The 13,390-nt window shown below is 37.8% G+C and overlaps 1 protein-coding gene and 1 long non-coding RNA gene across 2 annotated transcripts in view; both read right to left on the reverse strand.

The window, feature by feature from the left end:
• LOC311289533 (uncharacterized protein) overlaps nt 1-13,390 on the reverse strand; it is a 295,816-nt gene that overhangs the window by 164,444 nt on the left and 117,982 nt on the right. The window lies entirely within an intron of this gene.
• The window catches only part of LOC311289587, a 15,527-nt gene continuing 14,926 nt past the window's right edge, over nt 12,790-13,390 (reverse strand). The window contains exon 2 of the long non-coding RNA XR_014627164.1: nt 12,790-13,390. This exon is cut by the window's right edge and continues 1,446 nt beyond it. This is a non-coding gene — a long non-coding RNA (uncharacterized lncRNA).

Raw genomic sequence — 13,390 nt, forward strand, 5'->3', positions numbered from 1 at the left:
TTTTAATGTTTTTTAGCTCTATATGTATATTTGTTGATATGTGTGTTGTTTTGTTTGTTTTTTGGGTTGTATTTGTCTATGTCTGGGACTACGGATGGAAATTAGCATTGTGCTAAATCCGGCATATTTACGTTCAACTTTGATTGTACGTTCATGAATATGCACTGTCCCATCTAAATAAATAAATTCAAATAGTTTTATGAAGCCTAAATGACAGACTTCAGTAGTGTTGTCAAAGTACTGGTACTTCGGTACCAAGTCGGTACTGAAAATGTGACAACACCAGCATTTCTGTAGTAGCCTACCGGGTATATTCGGTATCCACTAATAGGAGCTGCTTTAAGTCGCTTCTGTGTTTTTATCTAGACTAACTCTTTTACTAGGAGCACTGTAGTTGATATATACCACGATATATATTTAGGGTCTGTGTATATTAAACTGCAAAAATACTATTTAAATATTAACCCTGCATGTTCTGCTTGTTTCTGTGTGAATGAATGGCGCAGACGCGCGGTTTCATTTACCTCACACACACACACACACACACACACACACACACACACACACTGAAGCACGCGTGACGCTCGCGCTGTTTTCAGTCTCTGCTGCCTCACGATATGACGATATGATGACATGATGAAATTCATCTCCAGAGTCGCTCTGAGAGTCACTTCATGAGCATTTTACCGTTTTATTTGAGAAAAACTATCGTCATATCACACACACACTGAAACTCAAAGGTCTTCACGGCAACCCGTCAAAATAAAAGTTCGGTTTAACTTGAAGAAATTGACAGAAATAATTATATTAGGCTACTGTACAGTAGATTTAGCTACGTCTCCATGGGATTTTTTTATTAGCAATATTTACGTTTAAACAGCATGTGGCCTTTAATGCTTATATTATTTACTTATGATTACCGTCATAAATAATAAAGTCATTGAATTTAATTTAATATTTTTTTTCAAATTGTTAAATAAAATAGAAAAATAGTTCCAACAGATTTCGCTGTGGTACCGAAATTGGTACAGAAAACCGTAACATTTTAATGGTATCGGTACCGACTACTGGAATTTTGGCCTAGACTATGCCTAGACTTGACTATTGACAGAACTATTTTTAGACCTAATTTCCTAATCGGATCGATAACGATAACATTAAAGATGAACATATCGTCCGATATTGATATATAGTGCATCCCTATATGTTTTACTCAACCTGTTCTTCAATATTTAATGTAGCCTATGTCACGAAAACATGTTATTACATCCACAGTTTGTTTCAATTAACTGGAAAAAAAATAAAATAATTGTTATTAAAAAATGTACACAAAACTGCCTTATGTGCAATATAGATGTTTATGAAAGAGCCTATTGACAGTTTTCACTTACATGTTTTTTTTTTTTTTTTTGGTGCATAACTATCTTGATCTATGTGATTATCAATATCTCTGTCTAATCATCTGTGTCTGTGTGTGTCTGTGTGTGTGTGTGTGTGTGTGTGTGTGTGTGTGTGTGTGTGTGTGTGTGTGTGTGTGTGTGTGTGTGTGTGTGTGTGTGTGTGTGTGTGTGTTGTTGTGTTGCTAGATTCTAATATGAAATCTTCTGATAAATCCCTTAAATTGGAACCTCTCCTAAATGATTTACATGTTTCAGGAACTGACAGTGTCTCAAAAGTAACTGATAAAATTGAAATATCTATGGACAATCTTTTAGTTGCACAACTACAGAACGACCACGCCAGAAAACTTCATAAAGCTAAGAAAACAGAGAGGAGGAAGAAGAAGGACCCAACATCCACGGAACGAGCTGACATATCAAAGTCGACGAATAATGAGGATTCTCCGACAGATGGAGAAATTGCATAAAAGATTACTTAGTATTGTAAGGGGAGTTATGTTAGAGAATCAGTTTAAATGTCCAAATTGTGAAATATCCTGTTTACAGGAGAAGTTTGAATTGCTCGATGCAAACTTGCCCTGTGATAACGTTTTGTAGTTTAAGTGTCATTGCTTGCAAAAGAAGCTTGCAACGCTAGATGCATGTTGCAAGCTTGCTTTGCAACCACAGTGTTTGTGGTTTTCTTTGATCTCTCTGAGTGAGTTCAGTGGAACAACAGGTGTTAAGGCTATGCCCGCTTAGTTGACCTTTAACACAGTTCAAGAAGATGGAAAGATGCCTCCCCACAGTTAGAGATGAGGCGAGAAGCGAGCTGTGGTTTTAACACCTGCAGGCCAAGTAACGGTCAAAATGTATATTAAGCTTTTTAGCGTAGGTGGTGCGGATGAGATAACCTATACACGCATGCTTATTGCATAACAGCTTTAAGGTCATGGAAAATTCCAGATCAATTGTTTTATTCTTCTAAGAATTGCTTCATTGTAAGGGACAGCCCTAAATGCTTAAGACGGCCCCCCATCAAACCATATAAAAGGTTTTGTTTCCAGTTGCTCGGGGCCGCAATTCGAGGTGAAGACCTATACGCATTTCTGTTATTTTTTCCTTTTTGAATTTATTGTCTTTGTATTATTCTGTAACCTTTTTCTTAAGTAAAACGAAACCAATTTTTGGTGATTCGAAAAACTTTTTAAAAGAGTCTCAGAGTGATTTTTTTCCTAGAAATATCTTTACTTTGTTATAGTTAAGATATTAATACTAAGCAAAAGCCCAGTGAAACGGACCCCGGACTGAACTGGATCGGACACCGCCGAGGACCCTGAAGCCATTTATATCATCTTTAACCAGCGGGTAAGGACAATCTTTGATTGAAATAGGTTATGGGATTGTTATAGAAGGATTTGGATGTTACAGCGGTATAGAAACACAACAGTGTGTGTGTGTGAGAGAGTGAGAGAGAAACTGCCCATATGAAAAAAACCTGCATGGTTCATATACAGCAACCAGGGATGTAGTGGAGGCTAAACGCACGTAAACGCCGTTTACGCACCTCCCAAAATTCGGAAATAGCGTTTGCCCACCTCCAAAGTGCGTTTATCCACCTCTACATTGCGTTTATCCACCTCTAAATTTCAAGCTATTTGAGCGGACTTTGCTTTCCCAGAGCGTGATTGCCGATCGGCACATGATTCGAGCATTTGGGCCGTTAACTACAGAGCAAACGGAGCAGAGAGCGCAGCGCGCGACACACACACAAACACGGAACAAAGAGAACGGCGCACATACATAGCAGAAAACACACGCTCGTGAAGTTACTAAACAAGCTGCGCGAGAATGAAACTTGATCGCAGCCGCAACAGGAAATCATTAAAACGATGCAAAAAAAGAGATTTTTTTTATTTTTATATTTATAAGTTTATATTTTTATTCATTACAGGCAGCTGGTTTAGGGAGCATGTCAAAACCCAACTGTACAAGAGATTCAGAGGGAATCAAGCCTGCACCAGGTTAAAGACTTTCCCTCTACAGGGAAACAATGATCCACATTTTTCTGATAGAACAAACAACTAATCAATTAATCGAGGAAATATTCAACAGATTAATCAACTATGAAAATAATCCCAAATCCCTAATCATTATGCACAAGTGCATTGCATTGGAAGCCCTGGATATAAGCCTCCCTCTCGATCTCTCTTAAATATTTTTGTTTTCTCTGTTTTGTCATTTAGTAAACTTTATAGATTTCAACCATATTATTCCTTTTTGAGTCTCTTTAACAAGAACTTAGATTAATGTATGAATTGAATAGTGATTGTGTGACCTATGATGAGGGAACAACCAGTGATACCCTTGGTAGTACCATCAAATAATAGCCTATAGCGATGTCATCAGGATACACATACCGGTAGGCAGTGGCCCACCTTACCGGGTGACCACGTCGTGGTCCACCAGAATTTATAGTTTACCCACCTCTTTTTTTACCACTACACCACTGACAGCAACCATATATCTTCCTTACTTAAATCAGCCAGAATTACCTTCTGTGTTTCATATAAGGCCAATACATGTCCTATACAAAATCAGACCGATTATGGCCCATTTCATACTAAATAGCACACATACAATTTGTAGGGGATTTTTGCGTTATATATGAATACTGTTAAAAGACTTATATGAGTTTTACATGACAAAAGTATGCAAATGTGTATGGTATTAGTAGAAATATATAAAACTCATATATAAATCATTTAAAGTACTTATATTGAATCATTTGCTGGTCAAATTAAAGTCATATAGAATTTATACACATTTTGTGTAATTTGTTTATGTGTTTCATACAGATATCATGTTTTGATGACCAACATCTGATTCACTTATATGCAGTTGGCAAATTTTTAAAGGGATACTCCACTTTAAAATGAAAATTCTGTCATCATATACTCACCCTCATGTTGTTTCAATCCTTTATGAATTTCTTTCTTCTGCTGAATAGAAAGGAAGATATTTAGAAGAATATTAGTAACCAGACAGTTTCTGGTCTCATTGACTTCCATAGTATATTTTTTTCCTACAATTTTTGGTGAACATTTTTATACTTAGAATATTGATTAGATTTTTAAGCAGTGAAATAAATTACATACACTGTATTAACTGAGTAAATGTAAGTAAAACTAAATTTAAAATTTAAAAACAAATATTTATGAGTAATTTTAACTGTGTTTATATGCCAGTAATATTAACTTTTTTATTTCCTCTAAACCTTTGTAAAAAAATATTCCATACAACCACCGGTATAACTACATGACACTGGCCTTTATTGTCGATGAGTAACTTAATGTTACTATGCGTTTCATAAATGTTTAATAAATTGTTAAATTGTTTTGGTATGTTTTGCTCACATCAGGTGCACAGTGGTTAAAGACTCCATGTGTGTCAGAGAAGACAGCTGTCTATACCCTCACCAGTCAGCACTTACACTGCAGTGCACACTACACTACACACTACACTACATTACACACTACACTACAGAAGACAGCTGTCTATATCCTCACCAGTCAGCACTTACACTGCAGTGCACACTACACTACACACTACACTACATTACACACTACACTACAGAAGACAGCTGTCTATATCCTCACCAGTCAGCACTTACACTGCAGTACACACTACACAACACACTACACTACACTACACTACACTACACACTACACTACACTACACTACACTACACACTACACACTACACTACATTACACACTACACTACAGAAGACAGCTGTCTATATCCTCACCAGTCAGCACTTACACTGCAGTACACACTACACAACACACTACACTACACTACACTACACTACACACTACACTACATTACACACTACACTACAGAAGACAGCGGTCTATACCCTCACCAGTCAGCACTTACACTGCAGTGCACACTACACTACACAACACGCTACACTACACTACACTACACACTACACTACACTACACACTACACTACAGAAGACAGCTGTCTATACCCTCACCAGTCAGCACTTACACTGCAGTGCACACTACACTACACTACACTACACTACACACTACACTACACTACACTACACTACACACCAGTGTTGTGTACTCGAGACTCGGACTCGGTCTCGGACTCGGAATTGACTCGTACTCGAACATATTAGGACTCGGACTTATTCCCGAGTCCACTCGAGTCCCATTCAAAATATTTCATGATTGTTACTGTATGTTAATATTTCTTTAAATTGTTGTTTGATTGAAACGTCCAATGATTGCTGACTTTCTTGTGCGCAACTACGTATGACTTGAGACTGTTCGCGCCACTCAAATGCAGCAGGAGCCTTTTTTACCATTACAGTGTAGGCTACATGATTCCATGGTATATTTGATTTACTGTTTGAGTATGGTGCCAATTTTATTGTTACCACCAAATATTTTACATATTCTTGAAGATATCTTTAGGTCTGGTTTTTAGACCCAACCTTAGGTTATCCAACCGATCTGGTCTCGGTCTCGACTCGGACTCGAGTGAGCTGGTCTCGACTACAACACTGCTACACACTACACTACACTACACTACACACTACACTACACTACACTACACACTACACTACACTACACACTACACTACACTACAGAAGACAGCTGTCTATACCCTCACCAGTCAGCACTTACACTGCAGTGCACACTACACACTACACTACACTACACTACACACTACACTACACACTACACTACACTACACTACACTACACTACACACTACACTACACTACACACTACACTACACTACACTACACTACACTACAGAAGACAGCTGTCTATACCCTCACCAGTCAGCACTTACACTGCAGTGCACACTACACTACACACTACACTACACACTACACTACACTACACTACACACTACACTACACACTACACTACAGAAGACAGCTGTCTATACCCTCACCAGTCAGCACTTACACTGCAGTGCACACTACACTACACACTACACTACACACTACACTCTGTTGGAAAGCATCTTTTGCAGCGATTTTTGTGTGAGCATATCAGTGAACACCCCTGACCACTCGGTGAGTTTCACGTCTTTGTAAACGAAAGTTTAATGCGTTTTAGGAAGGATTGTTCCAGTGCACCTATGCAGCCATTCTGTAGGTGGGGGGGGAAGCGAAAGAAACCTAAAATTCTCGGGACAGCCGCATGTGTCCAAATTTTAATCTTAACCGTTCTATTTCATCAGAAACGATCTGTAAACAGGGCTTTAAGTGTAAAATACCGAACTTGTCCTTTAAAGCAGCGCTATGCAGTTTTGGCAATTTCATCGCTTTTTGCTCTCGGGTTTCTCAATAGAGCTGAAGTACCCGCGTCTCTCAGTTTGGTACTCGCACCCAGAGCGCCGCGTCTCACTGAGTTACTTTAAAACTCTTTAGAGTGGGACCATATGTACTCAGAGCAGAGTTAATTTAACTCTGGGGATTTTGCTGTGTGTGTGTGTGTGTACCTCTCCAGCTGAGCCAAACTCAGGTCAGCGGCAGCCACCCCAGCTCTCTTCTGTCTCACCAGCGTTGAAGCCTCTTCTTGCTTCACAAACACACCTGTGAAGAGACATTCAAACTCATTCCCTCTCCTGACTTTCTTTCCTCTGTAACAGATCATAAAATCATCCTGTCTTCATCAGTGGAGACTGTGTGTGAAGAACAGGCCCACATTCAGACAGATAGGCTCAGATAAACTCCTCATACATGACCCTTCGGCACCCAGATCGCCGTCAAAAAAGTTCAGGAGATATTTCTTAGCGACGGCTGATTTCAACAGTTTCAATATGATAGCATTTTGAAGAAAAAAGTGTCATGAATTTATTGCATTTTTGGGGAAAAATAATCAGTTTTTATAATAAATCTTTGAAAATCCAAATCTGGATTTGAATTTTTTATGATATTATAACCTAAAGATGCTATGTGAAAGTTTGAAACAGAAAATAGTGGTTTTCATCTTGCCACTTTCTTGGTAAAGAAAACACATTTTTACTCAAATTAATCAAAATGGATTTATCACGTTTTGGAACCAAACTATAATATTCAGAAGTAAACAGTGTAGCTGACTGATTGTCAGAATGTTTATTTTTAAACCACAACCTTCTCGGGGCTTCTTTGACCGATACAACTCTCTGTTTATTTTTAAACCACAACCTTTTAAAAATGATATATTTAACGATATCTTTTGCATTTCTCATCCAAACAACGTCAAACTTGGCACTGCACTTACTCGTGCCCGTGGCAAGACACCTGTCGAATTTGAAATCCATCGGACCAACGGTTCGAGAGATATGTGGTTAACACACACACACACAGACAGACAGACAGACAGACAGACGTTTCTGTAATTTATAGATAGATAAACTCATAATTTACTGCTCATTAATAGTTAGAAAGGTAGCACTGCACTCAAAGTCATAACTGAACTGGAAGTGATATCCACATTCCTGTGATTTATTTGGTCAGACTGATATTCTACACAAAACTGGATTTGAATGGTGGAACTGGACTAGATACTGGTGTGTACTCGGGTGATTCTCACGAAAACCATTAAAACACCACGGCACTAATGATTTTAAATATAAAACATGTTATTTAGTAATATAAAAAAGCATCACAATAAAGAAAATACTGTTCTCTACCTTGCACAATGTGTAATTTCAACATGGGAATTAATTATTTGAAAGATTATCACATCAAGAAGAGGTGGATTCATTTTGTGAAGAGCCACCTTGATGGAGAGCTGAGGATCACCACCAACACCCGCCTCTGTAGTGATCATTTTACACAGGGTAGTTTTATAAACTTTAGTCGGAGACAACTGGGATTCACTGATAATCTGCTGTTACTGGTGAATGGGGCCGAACCAACTATCTCCCGCCTCGACCTTCATCCTCCCGTCGCGCCGACAACTGGTGCCGTGATCGGCAGTGCGTGTCCGCGAGTCAACTTTCCCGCGAGTGGGCGTGGTTTCACCGCAGTCAGAGGACACGCCCCCAGCGTTTGAGAGCAGAAAACCACTGCTCATTTTTTCAAGATTTTGATAGTTTAATTTATTTACTTGGCGGCTTTTTATCATTCAGATTTTGCTGGGGGGCTAATAACACATTTTTCTGTGGTGTGACAAACTCAGAACACATACTTAATTTTGACTTTACAGGGACTTTAAAGTGTCAGCAGCCTAATAAATCTGCTGCAGTCTGTCAGTAGTGTGTGTGTAACTGGGATTCAGCCCTAGTACTGGTCTGATCAAGTGCTTCAGTGTGTAGTTCATGTTTGCAGTGTCAGTGTGAACGGATGAAATGAAACGAGGTCTTGCCAGTAGAAGTTCCAGTCGTCGCTGTCCGTCACCTGGATCCATCCTCTCTTCTCAAAGTTATTGATCAGCACCGATTTCTCGATGTCCGTCACCCACTTCACCTTCCCAGCCATCACACACACACTCCTGAGAAACACACACACACACTCCTGAGAAACACACACACACACACTCCTGAGAAACACACACACACTCCTGAGAAACACACACACACTCCTGAGAAACACACACACACTCCTGAGAAACACACACACACACACACACTCCTGAGAAACACACACACACACACTCCTGAGAAACACACACACACTCCTGAGAAACACACACACACTCCTGAGAAACACACACACACTCCTGAGAAACACACACACACACACTCCTGAGAAACACACACACACACACACTCCTGAGAAACACACACACACTCCTGAGAAACACACACACACTCCTGAGAAACACACGTCACTCCCGTCTCAGAGACACTGAACCCCGACAGCTCAAAACACTCATGAGAGAGGAGCAGCTCAATCACTGTGAGGTTATTAATGGTGTTCGACTGAAGAAAAATATAATGTAAATAATACTTTGCTTTACAATAAGATCCCATTAGATAACATCACTTTTAGTAACTAAAAAACACAACTGTTAGGTTCATGTCAGCTCAGGTCCAATAATGAATAAATCATGTTAACAGATGCAACTGTTGATTTAAAATGTATCAGTAAAAGTTAAACATAACATACACTAAGATTAATAAATGCTGTAGAAGAACTGTTCATTTTTAGTTCATGTTATCTAATGTTATTCGCTAATGAAACCTTATTGTAAAGTGTTACCAATATTACAAATACTTTGATAAGTTATTAATGTATTATTTGTAATTGTAAAATTATTAAGTTATTACAATTATTTCTATAATTACACTTTGTTTGGCACTAAAACACATAATCATGTGTGTCACATTATCATTCAGTAATGTCTTTGATAATGTAGTCGATGTTCATGATTGTTTAGAGGAAGATTCTGAAGTGCTGAAACAGATTGTTATTGAACACGGATGATAAACTACAGGCGCTGCTCGTGCGTTTCATTATAAACTGACAGACTACGGATCATATAATCAATAAAACACGGCGGATGAACTCACAATCACAGCTGTCAGTCCGCGCAGAGATCAGTTCATGCTGAATGTTGCTGGAGAAATGAGCTTTCCTTCATCAGAGGAGCATCACAACAGCAGCAGCGGCCCATAGCAACGGCTCTCCACTTCCCATAGCAACGGCTCTCCACTTCCGCCTGGACTGCGTCTTCTTCTTCTTCTTCTTCTTCCTTGGGTTTTTAAGGCAGTTGGTATCCAATATGTTACATTACTGCCATCTGCTGTCTATTATCATGTCACTTTTTTATTATATTCTTCTTTCCAGTCCAGTCCTCTTTAAAAAATAAAACAAATATTTCTTTCCTTGCTCACTCTTTCCACATCCTAATATACTTTTTAAATTGTACTGTCCTATACCAATTTCTTGTAAGCTATATTTCAACTCTTGTCTTTCTTTTATAAATTTCCTGCATGACATAAAAATGTGACTAACTGTTTCTTCCTCTTGACATTCATCGCATTGGCCTGTGGGATGTTTTCCTAACATATGAAGAGTTCCACTTAACTTACAATGCCCAATCCTAAGTCTTGTTAGTACCACTTGTTCTGTCCTTCTATTTGACATCTCTCATAAGTTATACTGCCTACTTTATTTTGAATCATGTATCTGGACTGCGTCATTTCCGCAACGTCAGTTTATAGTTTATGTTACAAATTACTAACCCTAACATTTGCACTTGTTAAGAAAAGAAAATCATTCGTTATAAATGTATATAGGCCTACAAATATTTATGATTTTACTGATCGCTGAAAGGAAATACAGTGTTTGAATTTAGTGTTTGTCGCTGTCTAAATAGTTTTGTTTCTCAAAATTCGTTATGAAAAAAAAAACATGTTATATATATATATATATTTATACCATGGTCTGGGTGAATACTCGATTCTGATTGGCTGCAGGGTGTCCATTGATGACAGTTGTAAATGATTGCGCTGGCTCAAACTCACTGATCAACTGCTGCGGTCGGGTCGCTGTTGCTTGGCCTGTATACGGGAGATATTAAATAGTGCGCTCGACTTAATAAATAAAAACCCTCACGATTTTTACTCTAAAACACATTAAAGTATTATTAATTGATTAAATATTTCTTTCTTTCGTAAGTGACCATGGTATAAGCGGGATAATGCCCTTCGAGGTGTCCATTAACAGAAATGAATGGACTTCGTGGAAGCAACCTCGTCCATTAATTTCTGTTAATGGACACCTCGTCAGGCATAATATTATCCCTTATATATATATATATATATATATATATATATATATATATATATATATATATATATATATATATATATATATATTTGGTGCTGAAAAAAATATATACAAAACCAGAAAATAAATCTAATCATGAAAATAAATGAATGAATACATAAAATGCCACTATTACTAATAATGTTACATAAAATATTATTAATAGTAGTTGTAATAATAATATCAAAAGTAAACAACGTAAAATAAAAGCTAATGGTAAATCTTGAATATAAGCACAATAAGACTTTTATTTTACAATATTGTTTTCCTCACTGTTGTATTTTCTGATACAGAGATCGAACACAATATTGTTGAAATTACACCTTATAAATGTGGTTTATGATTGAAGATGTGTGAAACTGTGTGTGGAAGAAGTAACAGATTTAGAAGATAAAACTCTTTTAATTCAATTCACATTTATTTGTACAGTGTTGTTCACAATACACAGTCTATGAATACACATCGTTTCACAGCAACTTTACAGAAAATACATGAGTGCATATTACAATCTAGAGTCTGTTATCAGAGGAAACTGTCTAAGTTATGGATTTCAGAAATGTACATTTTCAAAATCACAGTAAGCTAAAAATCTTCTTGGTACTTCGGGTAAAGTAACTTTTGGGTTACTTAAACACAACCCTGACAACAACTATAATAATAACATGATAAATGCTGGAAACCACATGACAACTTGTACTTTTCCTCTCACATACACAAAAATCATAAAGAATATAAATTTACAATTGTATATGCAATTTAAAATAAATTTTTACCCAAAATAAGTGTTTTGTGTGAATTATATTTGAGACAATTCTGCCTCCATAACAAGAAGAAGAAGAAGAAGAAGAAGAAGAAGAAGACGTCATAGGTCACATGATGTCCGGGTAGCATTCATACTGAACGAGATCTGGCTATATATGCTGCGTTCCAGTCCAAAACTGTCATGCCCTTCACTCGCAAACTTCCCTCCGTCTCGTTCACTCGGATGTACGTCATTGCGAGTGCCCACTACTGGCGGAAACTGCAATGGGCTGAACTGGAACGTCCTAAGCCCTTGATCACTTGGAATCAGCTGTGGAGTTGATTTATTATTTAATTATTTTTTTCCTTTAAGAATTTGTTTAATGCAGCATCCAAATGTTTATGTGTGTTTGGGTTGTTTTAAACAAAAAATATATATAATTAATATATCATAGAGTTGTCTGTTGTGGTGGTGATTAGATGAGATATGTGGTGACGTCACAATCGTACTGCATTGTGGGACATATACTGTAGGTGCCTGAAGTGTACATTTGAAGCAGACTCGCTCCCTCGGTCAAAATCGAGGGAACGAGGGTCTGTCCATATAAACTTCCCTCGTCCACTTCACGAAGTGGAACGCACTTCAAAATGGCGGCAGGGATTCCCCCAAGGGGAAGTGCTTAGGGAAGTTCGCAAGTGCGTGTCTAAAAGTGGACTGGAACGCAGCACCAGTACCGACTCTTTTAGCACTCGTTCAGTAAGTACTTATTGAAATGAAGTCCCTCCTCATTGAGTATGCGGTTTGGGACGCAGCCCAAGAGTCCATGTGTGTGAGAGTGTGACAGTGTGAAACTGTGTGTGGAAGAAGTAACAGATTTAGAAGATAAAACTCATTTAATTCAATTTGTACAGCGTTTTTCACAATACACATCATTTCAAAGCAGCTTTACAGAAAATACATGAGTCCATATTACAGTTTACAGTGATCTGATATCAGAGGAGACTGAGTCCTGACTCTGTGTGTGTGTGTGTGTTGATATCAGAGGAGACTGTCTAAGTTATGTATTTCAGAAATGTACATATTCAAAATCACAGTTTGCTAAAAATGTATGTAGATACAATGATATCATTGAAGTAATGAATACTTGTTTATTAACAAATGATTATGAGATTTAGAAAATTGTAGCATTGGTGCGTGTTGATTCACTTTTACAGTGTTTTGACCAACATTAATAAAGGAGTGTGTGTGTGTGTGTGTGTGTGTGTGTGTGTGTGTGTGTGTGTGTGTGTGTGTGTGTGTGTGTGTGTGTGTGATGAACTGAACAGAAGCAGGAGTGTAAATAAACACACAGAACAAAAATCAGAAACAGAGGAATAAAGATCAAGAGGAAACTCAAATATGAACAAAAACAGCAAAACTAAACACAACCCTGACAACAACTATAATAATAACATGAGAAATGCTGGAAATCACAT

The sequence above is a fragment of the Rutilus rutilus genome, assembly GCF_951802725.1.
Source record: "Rutilus rutilus genome assembly, chromosome: 4".
NCBI classification, from domain to species: Eukaryota; Metazoa; Chordata; class Actinopteri; order Cypriniformes; family Leuciscidae; genus Rutilus; species Rutilus rutilus.